At 35.4% G+C, this 14,576-nt stretch overlaps 1 protein-coding gene across 4 annotated transcripts in view; it reads left to right on the top strand.

The window, feature by feature from the left end:
- The window catches only part of EHBP1 (EH domain binding protein 1), a 291,044-nt gene that overhangs the window by 16,683 nt on the left and 259,785 nt on the right, over positions 1 to 14,576 (top strand). For all 4 annotated transcript variants that reach the window (XM_049784722.1, XM_049784723.1, XM_049784724.1 and 1 more), the window contains exons 2-3: positions 4,736 to 4,831; positions 10,357 to 10,410. The gene's annotated coding sequence lies outside the window, so the exon portion shown is untranslated. The remainder of the gene's footprint in view (positions 1 to 4,735; positions 4,832 to 10,356; positions 10,411 to 14,576) is intronic.

Genomic DNA, 14,576 nt, shown 5'->3' with positions numbered 1-14,576 from the left:
TCCTGGAAATGTCAGCCTAAATACTGGCATACATGGAGTTTGGCTTGGTTTGGTGTCTTTGTAGTGCTCTGTGGTTGATTGGTGAAGCTGGGCCATAGGGGAAGCTACTGTAGTGGGTGGTGGGGTTCTGCAGGGCAGGGGCATGACTGGTTATCTTCTCCTGAGATTTCTGTTTTCAGCTGTGTGGCCGTTATATGTGGCATTTTAATCATGAACATGTTTATTTATGTATTGTTTATTTATATCTATTTTATAATATTATTCACATTTATAGCATATTAGTTGTACATGTTTACAAATAAAAAATAATGTTATTATAATTTTATGAAGTTTATTAATAATCATTGTAATAACAGTGAAACATTTCAGTGAAATATTTTTATTTTATAAAAAATCAATTTCCAAATGAACACTTATCTTCTTTTTAGGTGTCTAGTATGTATGGCTTTTAAAAAGCATGAGTATTTTATAAAGTCAGTATGCTAAATTGAGAAATGTTTTTTCCCCCTTTCTCCACCATATCTGTATTTGACCATGCCAAATGACCTGCGATATGAATAAAAAGTAAGAACAATGCTACAAGGAAGACTAGATAAAATGACCTGATCCTTTTTTTTTTTTATCATTGTCTGTTCTAGAATGCTAATAAAAGATTTTATATAACCTGACTTTCCTAACTATACCAAAGCTTCTGAAATAGCTATACATGTTTCAGTGCTGACTTATTTTCTAGAAAAATTATATTTCTTTGAAAGAAAAGTAATCAGAATTTTATAGAGCCAATGATTCCCAGTGTGTTTTACTTAAAAATCTAAGTTACTGATTAGAATCTTTTTACAATGGTTTTTAGTTATTTGTATTAGGCATTTCACTATAGCTTCTAATTCTTGACTTGTTTGAAAGTAAAAGTTGTAGAAAGTACTTTGAAAATAGTAATATTATCACACACCCCAGCACCACCACCCCCACTTGCTATTCTGCATATCCCTGTCTTTTTCTCTAGTTGATTTTAATGGTCCTACTTTCTGCTTAGTATTTAAGAACTGGCTAACATTTTAGATCTGGCATTGACAACTACCAAGCTGCATTAATTGATCTTGTTATAGTGTCCTACTTAACCAGTTGTGTAGTCCCTAAAAGGAACAATGGAAATCAGAGCTCTAACTCAGTTGGACCTTTATTTCTTCAGGAATATAAGGGAGGAGACAGTTCTCAAGGGTTACTCAGAAGGTTCTGGAGTCACTGTTGGTGCTTCTTGGCTAGATGCAAAGTTTGAATGCAAAGCTGGAGATGCTGTGCTGCTTGGGTCCTGCTGTGCTGGAGACCAGCAGGGCTCCTAGACACTGTTTCCCCTAGGGAGAGAGATGATGAATAGAATTAAAAAAAGAACAATAGAATACTAGCAATTTAGGAACATACAATCTTCCACTTTTTTGTTAAATTCAATGGTCATTTTTTTTCAGGTTTGACCTGTCACTAAGATCGGGTATTGGTGATTATTTTCTTCTCAAGAAATAGTTTCTCTGTTCGTTATCAGGATACCACATATTTCTGGTTAACCTCTACTTACTGTGTGCTGAATCATCTTAATTTTCTAGATTTGTTAGTTTTGTACTCTTTTTTGTTGTTTTGGTTTGGTTTTTGGGCCACACCCAGTGACAGTCAGGGGTTATTCCTGGCTATGCACTCAGAAATTGCTCCTGGTTTGGGGGACCATATAGGATGCCAGGGATTGAAACCAGGTCTGTCCTAAGTCAGCAGCATGCAAGGCAAACACCCTACCACTGTGCTATGGCTCCAGCCCCTAGTGTTGTACTCTTAAGATTCAGTTTTAAATCTTATATTCTGTCTTATGATCATATCCAGTGTCTCAAGATTTTAAGTGTCATCTATATACTTTCTAATTTAAGACAGAAGCCTTAAATTTTAACCCTATTTTCTTTCTCACATACAATCAACAACAAATATTGCTGACTATACTTTGAAAGTATAAAAGTATTTCTGGGATGGCTGGGGAGATGGATCTGAGAGCTTAAATGGATACTTTTCATGGCTAGGGGTGGTGGGTTCAAATCATTGTTACTACAGGGTACCCTGGACACTTCTGGGAATAACCACCTAGCTGATCAGGATGGTCCCCCAAGCACCACTGGTTGTGACCCCCAAACATCTGTATAATCTCAATAAAAAATTGTGGATTTAGGTTTTTTAGGGAGAAGGGACTTCCAGGTGGTGCCCAGGATGCATTACTCCTCCATTTGGCCATCAGTTCAATGTGAGGTCCCAAGGATGTACTGCTGCTCAGGTTCTGAGGTCCCAGAGCTTTGGCCACCTTGAATTTGCTCAGGATTGTTTTCAAGCAATACCTGGTTGTGTTTAAAAGCCTCGAGGTTTACTCAGCTGTACTAGGAATCAAAATGGGGTCACACATGCAAGGCACCATGCCTAAATTCCTGTACTATCTCCCTGTCTTTTTGTTTGTTTGTTGGGGGGGGGGTCATATTTACTGATGCTCACAGACTGCTCGGTGTTTAGGGATGAATCCAGCAGTGCTCAGATGATGATACAGTGCCAAGAAGCAAACAAGGCTTTCTTCATGTAATGCATGAGTTCAGTCTTCTGCTCTGAAAATAACCATTTTGTACTATATATTTGTACCTTTTAAATATATCCTCTGAACACCCATTTTCTCTTATGATTGGATTATTCTTAATACATTAGTAGAAGTTAGTATGTAAAACATAAGTTAGATTATCATTCCTCTGCTTAATAGTGGCTTCTTTTTTGTGTGTGTGTGTGTGTGTTTTTTGGGTCACACCCGGCAGTGCTCAGGGGTTATTGCTGGCTCCAGGCTCAGAAATTGCTCCTGGCAGGCACGGGGGGGACCATATGGGACACCGGGATTCAAACCGATTACCTCCTGCATGAAAGGCAAACGTCCTACCTCCATGCTATCTCTCCGGCCCCAATAGTGGCTTCTTACCTAATGCACATTGCATGCTGAAATTGTCTTCTGGAAGTTTTCAGATGGATAGTGTAGGGAGTAAAGAGTTTGCCTTGTGACTAACAGGCTCAATCCCTAGTATCACATATCACCCGAGCCCTGCCAACAGTGATTGCAGAGCACAGAACTAGGAGTAAGCCCTGAGCACAACCTGATATGACCCCCAAACAAATAAAATCTTTGTGTACTAGATTTGTATATGATTGAGCCCATCATTTTCTTTTTTTTTTTTTTTTTTGTTATTTGAGTCAGTTTTATCTTGCTCTGAATCTCTTGTTACGATTTATACCTGATTTCTTTGCTTTCTTATGGTCATTTTTCAACTGTCACCTAATCAAGGGTGGCTTCTCTAACTGCTCCATTGAACATTATTACCTATTACCTTTTCTCACCCGCTATTCACCTCCCAATCTATCTTCTCTTAGTTCTGTTTAGTTTCAAATCAATTGCTTACACTTAGCATTCTGCATATTTGGTTTAAATGTTCTATCTCTTCATACAGTACTGTAAAATTCACTAAGGCAGATTTCTATTTGCTACGTTTCCTAGACAAAAATTGACACATGATATCGATTAGTTGAGTGAGTGAATAAATGAATAAGGTTATTATGAATATGCAATGCTTAAATAAGTTCTAAACATGAGCTGAGACATAGAAAATACTCCATAAATATTAGCTTTTAGTATTATCCTGATAGCATGTTCATCTCCTACTATGCATAGAAAAGATTTTGTGTTGGTTTCTGAGCATGCTATTTTCCTTCAACCTCGGGTTTTTTTGAGGGGGGGAGGAGGGACACCCGGTGACCGGTGACGCTCAGGGGTTGACCCAGGCTCACTATTGACTCGGCATCTCATATTGTCCCCTGAACCTGCCAGGAATGCTTTCTGAGTACAGAGCTGGGAGTAAGAGCTGCCTAGTGTGGCCCCAAACTAGGAAGGATGGAAGGGAGGGAGGAAGGGAGGGCTTTAACACAAAATTTTATTTATGATAAATAGGGAGATAACAGAGGTGCTCACTGGTAGATGCTAGAGTGAAGATTTAGTATGAGCAGTCCCGGTGTGTGCCCCCCCCCCAAAGTGAGTAAGTAGAAACAAAAAGCCAGTATAATTGCAGCTGCTGTACCTATATGCATATAGAATTGACAGACAAAAATAAAAAGACAAACCAGTAAATAGCAGTAATAGAAGAAAGGTTGCATGAGGGGGGGAAACAATAGGGAGTGTAAATAATGAAAATAGTAATAAAAAGACTTTCCTTTTTCTTTAAGTTTTAAATAAGTTCCAAATAAATAAATTGTGGGGAATAAATTTAAATGTAAACTAAAACATTAGTTTATTTCTTTCAAATAATAAATTTGTTTTTAGTAGATTGCAAAATCAATTTTTTTCTAATAACATTTTAGTAAAAACTGGTAAGAAATTGTTGACTAAATTTTTTTAAAAAGGGTTTCTGTTTTGCTTGAATTTTATTTATGTATGTCTGTGGGTTGGGACAGAGAAGATGGTGAAGATATGCAGATAGCTGCTGTCTGTAAGCTATTATGAAATAATTACTTATTAAGCCTAACTTAGTGCTTGAAAAGTTTAATCTGATTAAATTTTTATTTGACTGTTTCAGGGAGTCTATAGACCTAATGGATAGGTAAATGGAATCAATATACTATTGTGAATTATTAACATTGCATTTCCTGTACTTCATATTAAAAACCATTATTTTTATTTTGGTAGGCTCATAGCTGGCAACCTGGAATAAAAAATCCATACCGAGGTGTTGTAGTATGGCCTGTTCCTGAAAACATTGAAATCACTGTAACGCTTTTTAAGGTAAGTAAGTTTAATATCTATAAGTTAAAGACTATAAATATAGTTAATGTTCTAAAATGAGAGTATTTTACTATTAATTATTTCATATACTTGGATACAACCTAGTATCTTTTTGTGACTTTTTTTGGTTTGCTTTATTTATTTTTGTATTTGATCACCATGAATGACAAGGTTACAAAGTTTTTCATGATTGGGTTTCAGGCACACAATGTTCTCACAGCAACCCCTTCACCTGTATCCACTTCCTTCCACAAAGTCCCCAGGTTCCCCCCCACCCCCCAGCTCTTTACAATACTGTTATAAGATATCATGCATATCACTTAACCCTCTTTCCGTGTCCAGTCCTTATTCAAAGTGACCACTTACTTTATCCTGGTTATAGTGGATCTTTCTCTGATATATTCTCCCTTCATGACATTTGCAGGTCCTTACTAAGGACCAGTTCTCCTTCATTTTTATTGTCTTTGGGCAATGGTTACTTCTCTACTACCCATCCTATTATCATTCTGTTTATCACTTTCAGTGATTTATAACAATGCTAGAGTATTTTATAGTTTATAAGTTCCAAAGATTTGGAACTTGTTATTATTAAGAACAAATGGGATACTTCTTTTACTAATTTCTATGGTCAACCAATAGGAACTATTTTCTTTCATCACACCTGGTGGTGCTCAGGGGTTACTTCTGGCTCTGCAGTCAGAAATCACTCCTGGTGGTGGTCAGGGACCATATAGTATCGGGGATCGAAACTGTGTTGGTCACCTATCCACTATCATAGCACTCTGGACCTATAAAGTGCATTTTTAATGGAAAGTTTGGTTTTTGACATTTGTAGTTATAAACCTTTTTTTTTATTAATCTTGTTCAATGAATACCAAAATATATCTTAAGATTAATATGAAAAATATTAAATTGGCATAAGAAGATAAAATTTCCATTAATATTTTTTCTTTTATTGATTTTATTTACAAATAGGAACTTTAAAAAGCACAATTCTGATTGTAAAATTAACATGCATATTTAAAATATATCTACATATGTTACGTGCTTTTATTCCTTTACCGTCTTCCATATTTCTTTTTGGGTGGGTGGGGCACATGTGAAAGTGCTAGTGCTTACTCCTAGCTCTGTATTCATGGATCACACCTGATAGAGCTCAGGGGATCACATGTGGTACTGGGGGTCTAACCTAGGTTGGTTGTATGCAAGGCAAGTGACCTGTCCACTGCAAGCATTCTGATCCTGAGTTTTCTGTATTTTATAAAACATTATAAAGTTTTTATAAAACATTATACAGTCCTTACAATATAGTAATTCATAACAGAATAGTTACTTACCAACTCCTTATCTGTTCCACAAAATGTCTGGATTTTTGTTGTTGTTGTTGTTGTTGTTGTTTTTTGTTTTTTGGTTATACCTGGTGATGCTCAGGGGTTACTCCTGGCTGTATACTCAGAAGTCGCTCTTGGCTTGGGGGATCATATGGGACGCCAGGGGATCAAACTACAATCCATCCTAGGCTAGCGCATGCAAGGTGCTACTGCTTGTGCAACCACTCCGGCCCCAAAATGTCTGGATATTTTTAGTCATTTTGCAGATGATACTAGAAAACAAGTGCTCACTTGTTCTTTGAATCATTCCAGTATGTTGAAGTTATGTTTGTAGAAGGATAAGAAGGGTATCTTGTTAAACATAATTTAATAACTTAATTTAGTAAAACTAATGAATTTTGAGATGTGACATTTAAATAAAGTAGTCATGTGGCTTACAGTATGAAGTCTGTATATAAAACATGCTTTTGATTTGTGATCCAATGAAGTAATCCATTAAGGAACTAGTACAGTGATCAAAAGATAAAACCATATGATAGATATTAATATGTATAGAAGACTGCATTGAATAGAATAATACCTTAATTTCTTAATGTTCTATGTAAAAGTGTGAAATGTTCTATGTATATTTTAAAGTTTTGGTGTTACTATTAGTGGCATTATAACACAGCTTGATTATGCTTGATACATTTATACCACTATACCATAGTTGATTTTTTCAATTGTTTAGGGGAGGAATAGGGATGAGATAGTGAGTGTTCTTAATTTTTAGTTCTTGGGCCACATCTTGCTGTGCTCAGTGGTTACTCCTGGCCCTGCACTTAGGGGTCCTCTTGGCGGGTTGGGGAATGCCAGGGATCAAAGCCAGATCCACTGTGTACCAAGCATGTGCCCTACCCTCAGTGCTACATCTCTGGCTCTTTCTTTCTTTCTTTCTTTCTTTCTTTCTTTCTTTCTTTCTTTCTTTCTTTCTTTCTTTCTTTCTTTCTTTCTTTCTTTCTTTCTTTCTTTCTTTCTTTCTTTCTTTCTTTCTTTCTTTCTTTCTTTCTTTCTTTCTTTCTTTCTTTCTTTCTTTCTTCTTTCTTTCTTTCTTTCTTTCTTTCTTTCTTTCTTTTCTTTCTCTTCTTTCTTTCTTTCTTTCTTTCTTCTTTCTGTCTTTCGTTCTTTCTCTCTTTCTTCTCTCTTTCTTTCTTCTTTCTTCTTTCCTTTCTTCTTTCTTTCTTTCTTTCTTTCTTTCTTTCTTTCTTTCTTTCTTTCTTTCTTTCTTTCTTTCTTTCTTTCTTTCTTTCTTTCTTTCTTTCTTTCTTTCTTCTTTCTTTCTTTTCTTTCTTTCTTTTCTCTCTCTCTCTCTCTCTCTCCCTCCCTCCCTCCCTCCCTCCCTCCCTCTCTCTCTCTTTCTTTCTTTCTTTCTTTCTCTCTCTTTCTTTTCTTTCTTTCTTTCTTTCTTTCTTTCTTTCTTTCTTTCTTTCTTTCTTTCTTTCTTTCTTTCTTTCTTTCTTTCTTTCTTTCTTTCTTTCTTTCTTTCTTTCTTTCTTTCTTTCTTTCTTTCTCTCTCTCTCTCTCTCTCTCTCTCTCTCTCTCTTTCTTTCTTTCTTTCTTTCTTTCTTTCTTTCTTTCTTTCTTTCTTTCTTTCTTTCTCTCTCCCTCTTTCTCTCTCTCTCCCTCCCTCCCTCCCTCCCTCCCTCCCTCCCTCTCTCTCTTCCATTTTCTCCCTTCCTTCCGTTTCCTCCCTCCCTTCCTTCGTTTCCTCCCTCCCTCTCTCCCTCCCCCCTTCTTCCTTTTTTTTTTGGGCCACACCCAGGATCACTCAGGGATTACTCCTGTGCTCAGAAATCACTTCTGGCAGGCTCGGGGATTGAGCCCAGGTTCATCCCACTTTGGCTGCATGCCAGGCAAATGCTGTGCTATCACTCTAGCTCTTTATTTTTTTTTTTTTAACAGAATCGAAGCCTTCCTATTCCACTTGAACCACTGTCTTAAAATCTTTCTATTAAGTTCCCTTTAATCATCTTTTTCCTATCAAGGCATTTCTGTAAGCTGAATAGTTGACAGAAAGACCTTTGGAATATTTTATTGTATAATCAGAGCAGCACTAAAGTTTCTGTAATTGTTCTCATGGTACTGGTTAGGAAAGTGAGAAGTAGTTCTGTTGTCCTATCAGCATTTGTTTTTTCTTAGTTCTTTTTCTTCTACATTGTACTGCCTATTCTGTAATAAAAATGACTGAGTGTAGATTACAACAGCATGATCTCTGGCATGTTTTAGAAAGACTTTTAAGTAATCTCTGTATAGTTTGATTTAGCCTGCTGTTTATATTGGTAAAGCAAATGAATAGACTTGAATATACAACTTTAAAAAATGATGATACAGAACAAGGGGTTTGAATAAAGCTGATAAATAACTGACAACTTTGTATTTGGGGAAAGGATATGTTATAGTTGAGTGATTCTAGTTAAAAGTGACTGTTGAAATGTGTCACTTAGAGGATTAGGAGATAAGTGCAGTTTTCAGTACTGATGAGAATGTTTAGCATATCCTTATCACTGAACTATTACTTACAGTGTTATAATCTGTGAGAAAAATACTTCTTTCAAAGTTTGCTCTATTAAATATTTCTGTTTATGTTATTGAGACAACCATTTTAAATACTTAAAGATGTTTTATAACTAATACTTTTTATTATCCTAATTCTCTTGAGTCAGAATTGTAATCAAAAGGCAGAAAAGTAAAAATTAGTTTTTATTACCATTTGTGGTAATTTTGGAGTGTAATTTTGAATAGCATTAAAAGTATTCAATGGAAACTTTTCATATTTTCCCCTTTTAATTTGTATGAAAATATAAGTTTACTTAATCTTGAAATTTATAAATAAAAATGAATTGTTATAAACCTTTTCTATCACCTGTAGTATTCACAGTATACCCATAAATAAAGTTTATTTCTAAGAAAAAATAATGTCAGAGGATGGTGCTCCTGGAGATGCTCTGAGAGGTTAGGACCCCTGTGAAGGGGAAATCTGTTGCAGTTTGATATGATTCTACCTTGTCCCTATTCCCAAAAAACTGAATATTGCATTGGAATCCTGTGTATTAGAAAGCCACATTCAGAAGCTGCCATTTCCCTTTGGTAAGGATTTATTTGTATCTAACAGAAAACATACATTGATATCCTAACTTTGGTCAACCATCCACACAAAAACATACAAAAAACATGCCCAGACTATAAAAGTCACATGGGAAAACAACACAGAACCTCACTATGTTTAGTGATCGAAGAAGTTAGCCCTGAGGACTCAACCAGTAATAACCAGCTATATAATCTCTCAATAAGAAGTTTAGAGAGGTAGTTGAGGATGTCCAAAGACTTGAAAGAAACAATGAAATAGTACAGGTTTACAAAGTTAAACTGGCTGAAAATAAACAGTCTTGTTTTTTGCATTTCTTTTACTGACTTTGTTTTATTAGATGCTTTTCCTTAGTCCATACTATGTCTTATTAGATACTTCGCTTGATTCATATGAAATATTTCTTCAGGTAATATTATATTTATTTTTGAATATGTTTTATCTGCTTTGAGAATATATCTTACACAAAGTACTATTCAGTGCTTGTTAATTTATAAGCTATTTATTAATCAGTTTGCTCAGATATTCTTGAGATTCTGATATTCTAATATTCTGGTATAAAACCAGGGATCCATCTTTGTGCTGGATACTTGTCTTGGACCTGGACACTGGGCAATAAATCTGAAACAGGGCTAGAAAAATTATATGGAGGTAAAGTGCTTACCTTGCAAGTAGCTGACTCCAGTTTGAAATGGCCCAACCAGAAACTTTAGGGGTCACCCCTGAACAGTCAAGAACAGCCACTGAATAAGGGCAGGGGTGACTCAAAAATCAAAGGTGGGAGGGGAGAGAATAAGAATCAACATTGTGGCTATAATTCACAGGGATTTAATTTGTTTTTGTTTTGCCATAGACACTTGCCATAATGGAAGATAATTATATATAGCAACAAAAGTAAAAATACAAATATAGAACAGTGATTGAAATACTGAGGAATTATGCACATAGGAATAGACCATTATTTCCTTTGAAAAAATTCACAAAAGCTAAAAGCAGAGCTGTTTATATTATTAAAAACTAGGTAGTCTAGAATGAACAAATGTATTTCAACTTGCTATTTTTTGTTACAGGATCCTCATGCAGAGGAATTTGAAGATAAAGAATGGACATTTGTTATTGAAAATGTAAGTTAATAGCTATATCAATTGCATCTCACAATAATTTACTATACACATTTCTAAGATAGGTTATAATTTTTGTGATAGGAAGAAATTTTTCTTATCAAAATTTAATAGTGTTTTCCAGTGTTTCAACTTTTTTAAATGATCAGCAATTAACTGACTTGTTATAATCACAGATACTCATTTATGTATGTCCAATTTAAATTTACTTTTGGGACCATGTCTTAGTCATTTTATGATCTATCCATCATCAAGCTTGGTGCTTCTCACATAGTTAAAGTTTAAATAGACTTTTTTGTTTTTTTAACAGAGCATGACTTTTAAATTTAAAATTAAATTTAAAAATAAAGCATATACTTTAATTATATGAGTTGAAGGATTCTAGATTGGTACTTTAAATAGTCGTCTTAGGTTAATTCACATGTTTTGGAATTCTTAATTATAGGAGTATAGTTAGGTGTTCATAAGTGTTAAATGGGGGAGTTAGGAAAAATAGACAGTGAAAAATATAGCTATTACTAGTATGATATTGGGAATCAAGTAGATGATTTCAAACCATAGGTCTTCTACTTAGAAGGTCTGTGATTATGGTTAGCTTCATAACTTTTTTTTTTTTTGGTTTTTGGGCTACACCCGGCATTGCTCAGGGGTTACTCCTGGCTGTCTGCTGAGAAATAGCTCCTGGTAGGCACGGGGGACCATATGGGACACCGGGATTCGAACCAACCACCTTTGGTCCTGGAGCGGCTGCTTGCAAGGCAAACGCCGCTGTGCTATCCATCCGGGCCCAGCTTCATAACTTTTTAATCATAAATTTATAATTATGTTGACTACATAATTTCAGTTTGTTAGCTTATACCATTTGTCATTATAACCATGATCATCATTAGCATCATTAGAGTTCTAAAAAATATTTATAACATTCTTTGAAGTATATCCTAATTTTGTTTTGTAACTTGGTGAGAAAATTTTTTTCTAGTAACCTAGTAGCTGAATCATATTTAGACCTGATAAACTGTGAGGTGTGAATCTTGGGAGAAAAATTAGGTCCAAATACAGTACTAGTGACTGAGTATAAAGCCAGTATCATTTTATCAAAAGTTTACATTTATTAACAGTTTTTGCTTTTCCAAATGGTGTTAGATTTGCACATTATAATTAGAATAGCCGTTTAGATTTAAAAGAGAAAAATAATGTAGACTTCTTAAAATGGAGTCTCAAAAGCTAGCTTTCATTCTAGTATCAAGAGCTTCTCCCTAGTGCTAATCCCCTGGCTTTCAATACTCCTGTCTCTATTATACACTTAAAATAAAATCTCTCTACCTTTATATTTTAAAGAATTAGTCATATTTGGTTTTTAGTTAATGTTAAAAATATGTAAAGACTAACTATATTTTGAAATGTGTTCTGATTGCATAATTAATCTTAGGATCAAGGAATACATTTGAAATTTCCAGAGAACATGTTATGAACTAATCTCAAAGGTATAAAGCTGAAAATAAAAAAAAGCTATATTACATAGATTTGTTTGAATGTAAAAGAAACTCAGATAGGGGCCGGAGAGATAGCATAGAGGTAAGGCATTGCCTTTCATACAGAAGGACGGTGGTTCGAATCCCGACATCCCATATGGTCCCCTGTGCCAGCCAGGGGCGATTTCTGAGCACAGAGCCAGGAGTAACCCCTGAGCGCTGCCAGGTGTGACCCAAAAACCAAAAGAAAAAAAAGAAACTCAAATATATACATCACTTATCAAATTGTTATATATTTTATAAAAGTGTAAAAGACCAAAAGAGAAATATTAAAATGTAAATGAATCAGTGAGATTTAAATGGATCATGAAATAAAAGACATATCTTAAATTATCTTTCCATATTGAAGTTCACTTTTGATAAGTTAAGGGATATATTTATATTCTCTGTATTAAAAATACTAATAGGGCCGGAATGGTGGCACAAGCCATAGGGTGTCTGCCTTGCACACGCTAACGTAGGACGGACTGGGGTTCGATTCCCCGGCGTCCCTTATGGTCCCCCAAGCCAGGAGCAATTTCTAAGCGCATAGCCAGGAGTAACCCCTGTGAGCGTCACTGGGTGTGGCCCAACCCTCCCCCCAAATATTAATAATGAAGCCTGAGAGATTGAATAATGCATATGGTGCTTGCCTTTGCACATGGCCAGCTAATCCAGGTTCATCACCTGGCACTATATATGATCCCCTGAGCCCCATCAAGAGCAATCCTTCATATAATCCTAAATATGGCCCCTACCCCCAAACCAAGAAAAAATATTATGTGAGCTCCAAAACTTAACTTGATCCATTGTGTTTATGCTACTTGAATGATTATGGCTTCTAAAATGACTTATGAGTTAGAGGCATGGATTTGGAGTAAAATGGCAAATAAAATACATTAGTATTCTTTTCTCCAATTATTGTTAGGTTTTGAAAATTTGTTAAAATAATATAGAATTATATTGATGATTTTGAACTACTTGAAATATTTTGAACTATTTAATTTGTTTATAAAACCAACATTTTACTTGAATGATCACTAGGAATTTAACTATTATATTATCACACTTTTAAATGCTTTTCTCTGAGTTATGTAACTCCTTCATTATACTTACAGAAAACTAAAAGTTTTTTTTATCTTTTTTTCTGCCATAAAAATATTTTTTGGGGACTTTGTGGCACATTTGAGCCACAACTGGCAATGCTCAGGGTTTACTCATGCTCTGTGTGGTACTAGCAGACCATGTATGTCTTCAGGAATTGAACCAGAGTTGACAGTATGCAAGGCAAGCATCCTAATCTCTTTACTATTCATTCAGCTCCCTGGCTCATAGTCCTGTGGGAAATTTTTTTCCCTCATATACTATTAGAGAATATTTGGATTTAGGATTGAATTATAATTGAGTATTAATTTTGATGACTGGTGAGTTTGGGTAAACTTTCATCTATGAAATGAAGCGTTTCTGTTAGATAATTTCATGATTTTTTAGCAATATTTTTATAAAGTATTAGAAAGTTACCTATCTATAAAGAAAAATTTTAAATAACTTCTTAAAATTGATTGTGGTTCTATGATTTAAAGTATTATTAAAAATATTTCCCACGTACATAAAAACACTATTTCTTTTTATTCTTTGTTTTGTTTTGATTTTGTTTTGTTGTTTTTTTTGGGGGGGCCACACCCAGCAGTGCTCAGGGGTTACTCCTGGCTCTCTGCTCAGAAATTGCTCCTGGCAGGCACGGGGGACCATATGGAATGCAGGAATTCAGACCACTGTTGGTCTTGGTTTGGCTGCTTGCAAGGCAAATGCCCTGCCACTGTGCTATCTATCTCTCTGCCCCCCATACCAACACTATTTCCATCACCAGTGTATTCACTTCCCTCCCACAACTACCCTAAAGACCATCCCCTCCTACACTTTCTCCTCTTCACCAACTCAGTCAATCCACTGGAAAACCCAGTGGATGAGGAAGAGTGATAGACAGAGGGTAGGGCATTTGCCTTGCATGTAGACGACCCAGGTTCCATCCCTGGCATCACATATAGCATATAGTTTCCGGAGTCTGCCAGGAATGATTTCTGAACGCAGAGCCAGGAGTAAACCCTGAGGGTCACTGGGTGTGGCCCAAAAGCAAAAATAAAACAAAACACAAAAGAAATCTAGTAAGGATTATCCTTTTTTAAGAGAGGAATGCATTAGTACTCATTAATGATATTGAAGAAAAGAATTTAAAAATAGATTCTAGTGGGAGTGAGATAATGGCAATATGTTATGCATGATTTATATGCCATGACAGTTTTTACGATCAAATCTTAATTATGTGGGTTACCTCACTGTTTCCATCTTGTTTGTAAATATGCTATAAAAGCTTATATATGGGTGGCATGAAAGCAAGTGTTCTTGATGCAGTCCTGTACTTTTCTCATTGTGAGTTGTTTGTTGAGCTTGACAGCCTAGTACAATGTTTCTGATCTATCATTGTATTTGTATAGGCTAGTTATTTCACAGGCCACTGAAATAAAAGTTTGAAGATCACAGGAGAAAAATCTTAGCTGATTTAAACAAATGGATAAAACTGAGTTGTTGTTTTATTTTTTTTGAATATCAATTTTGATGGCCAGAGCGATGGCGCAGCGGTAGGGCGTTTGCCTTTTA

The sequence above is a fragment of the Suncus etruscus genome, chromosome 12, assembly GCF_024139225.1.
Source record: "Suncus etruscus isolate mSunEtr1 chromosome 12, mSunEtr1.pri.cur, whole genome shotgun sequence".
NCBI lineage: Eukaryota > Metazoa > Chordata > Mammalia > Eulipotyphla > Soricidae > Suncus > Suncus etruscus.
Note: the sequence above shows the minus strand (reverse complement) of the source record. Positions and strands in the feature narration are given on the sequence as shown.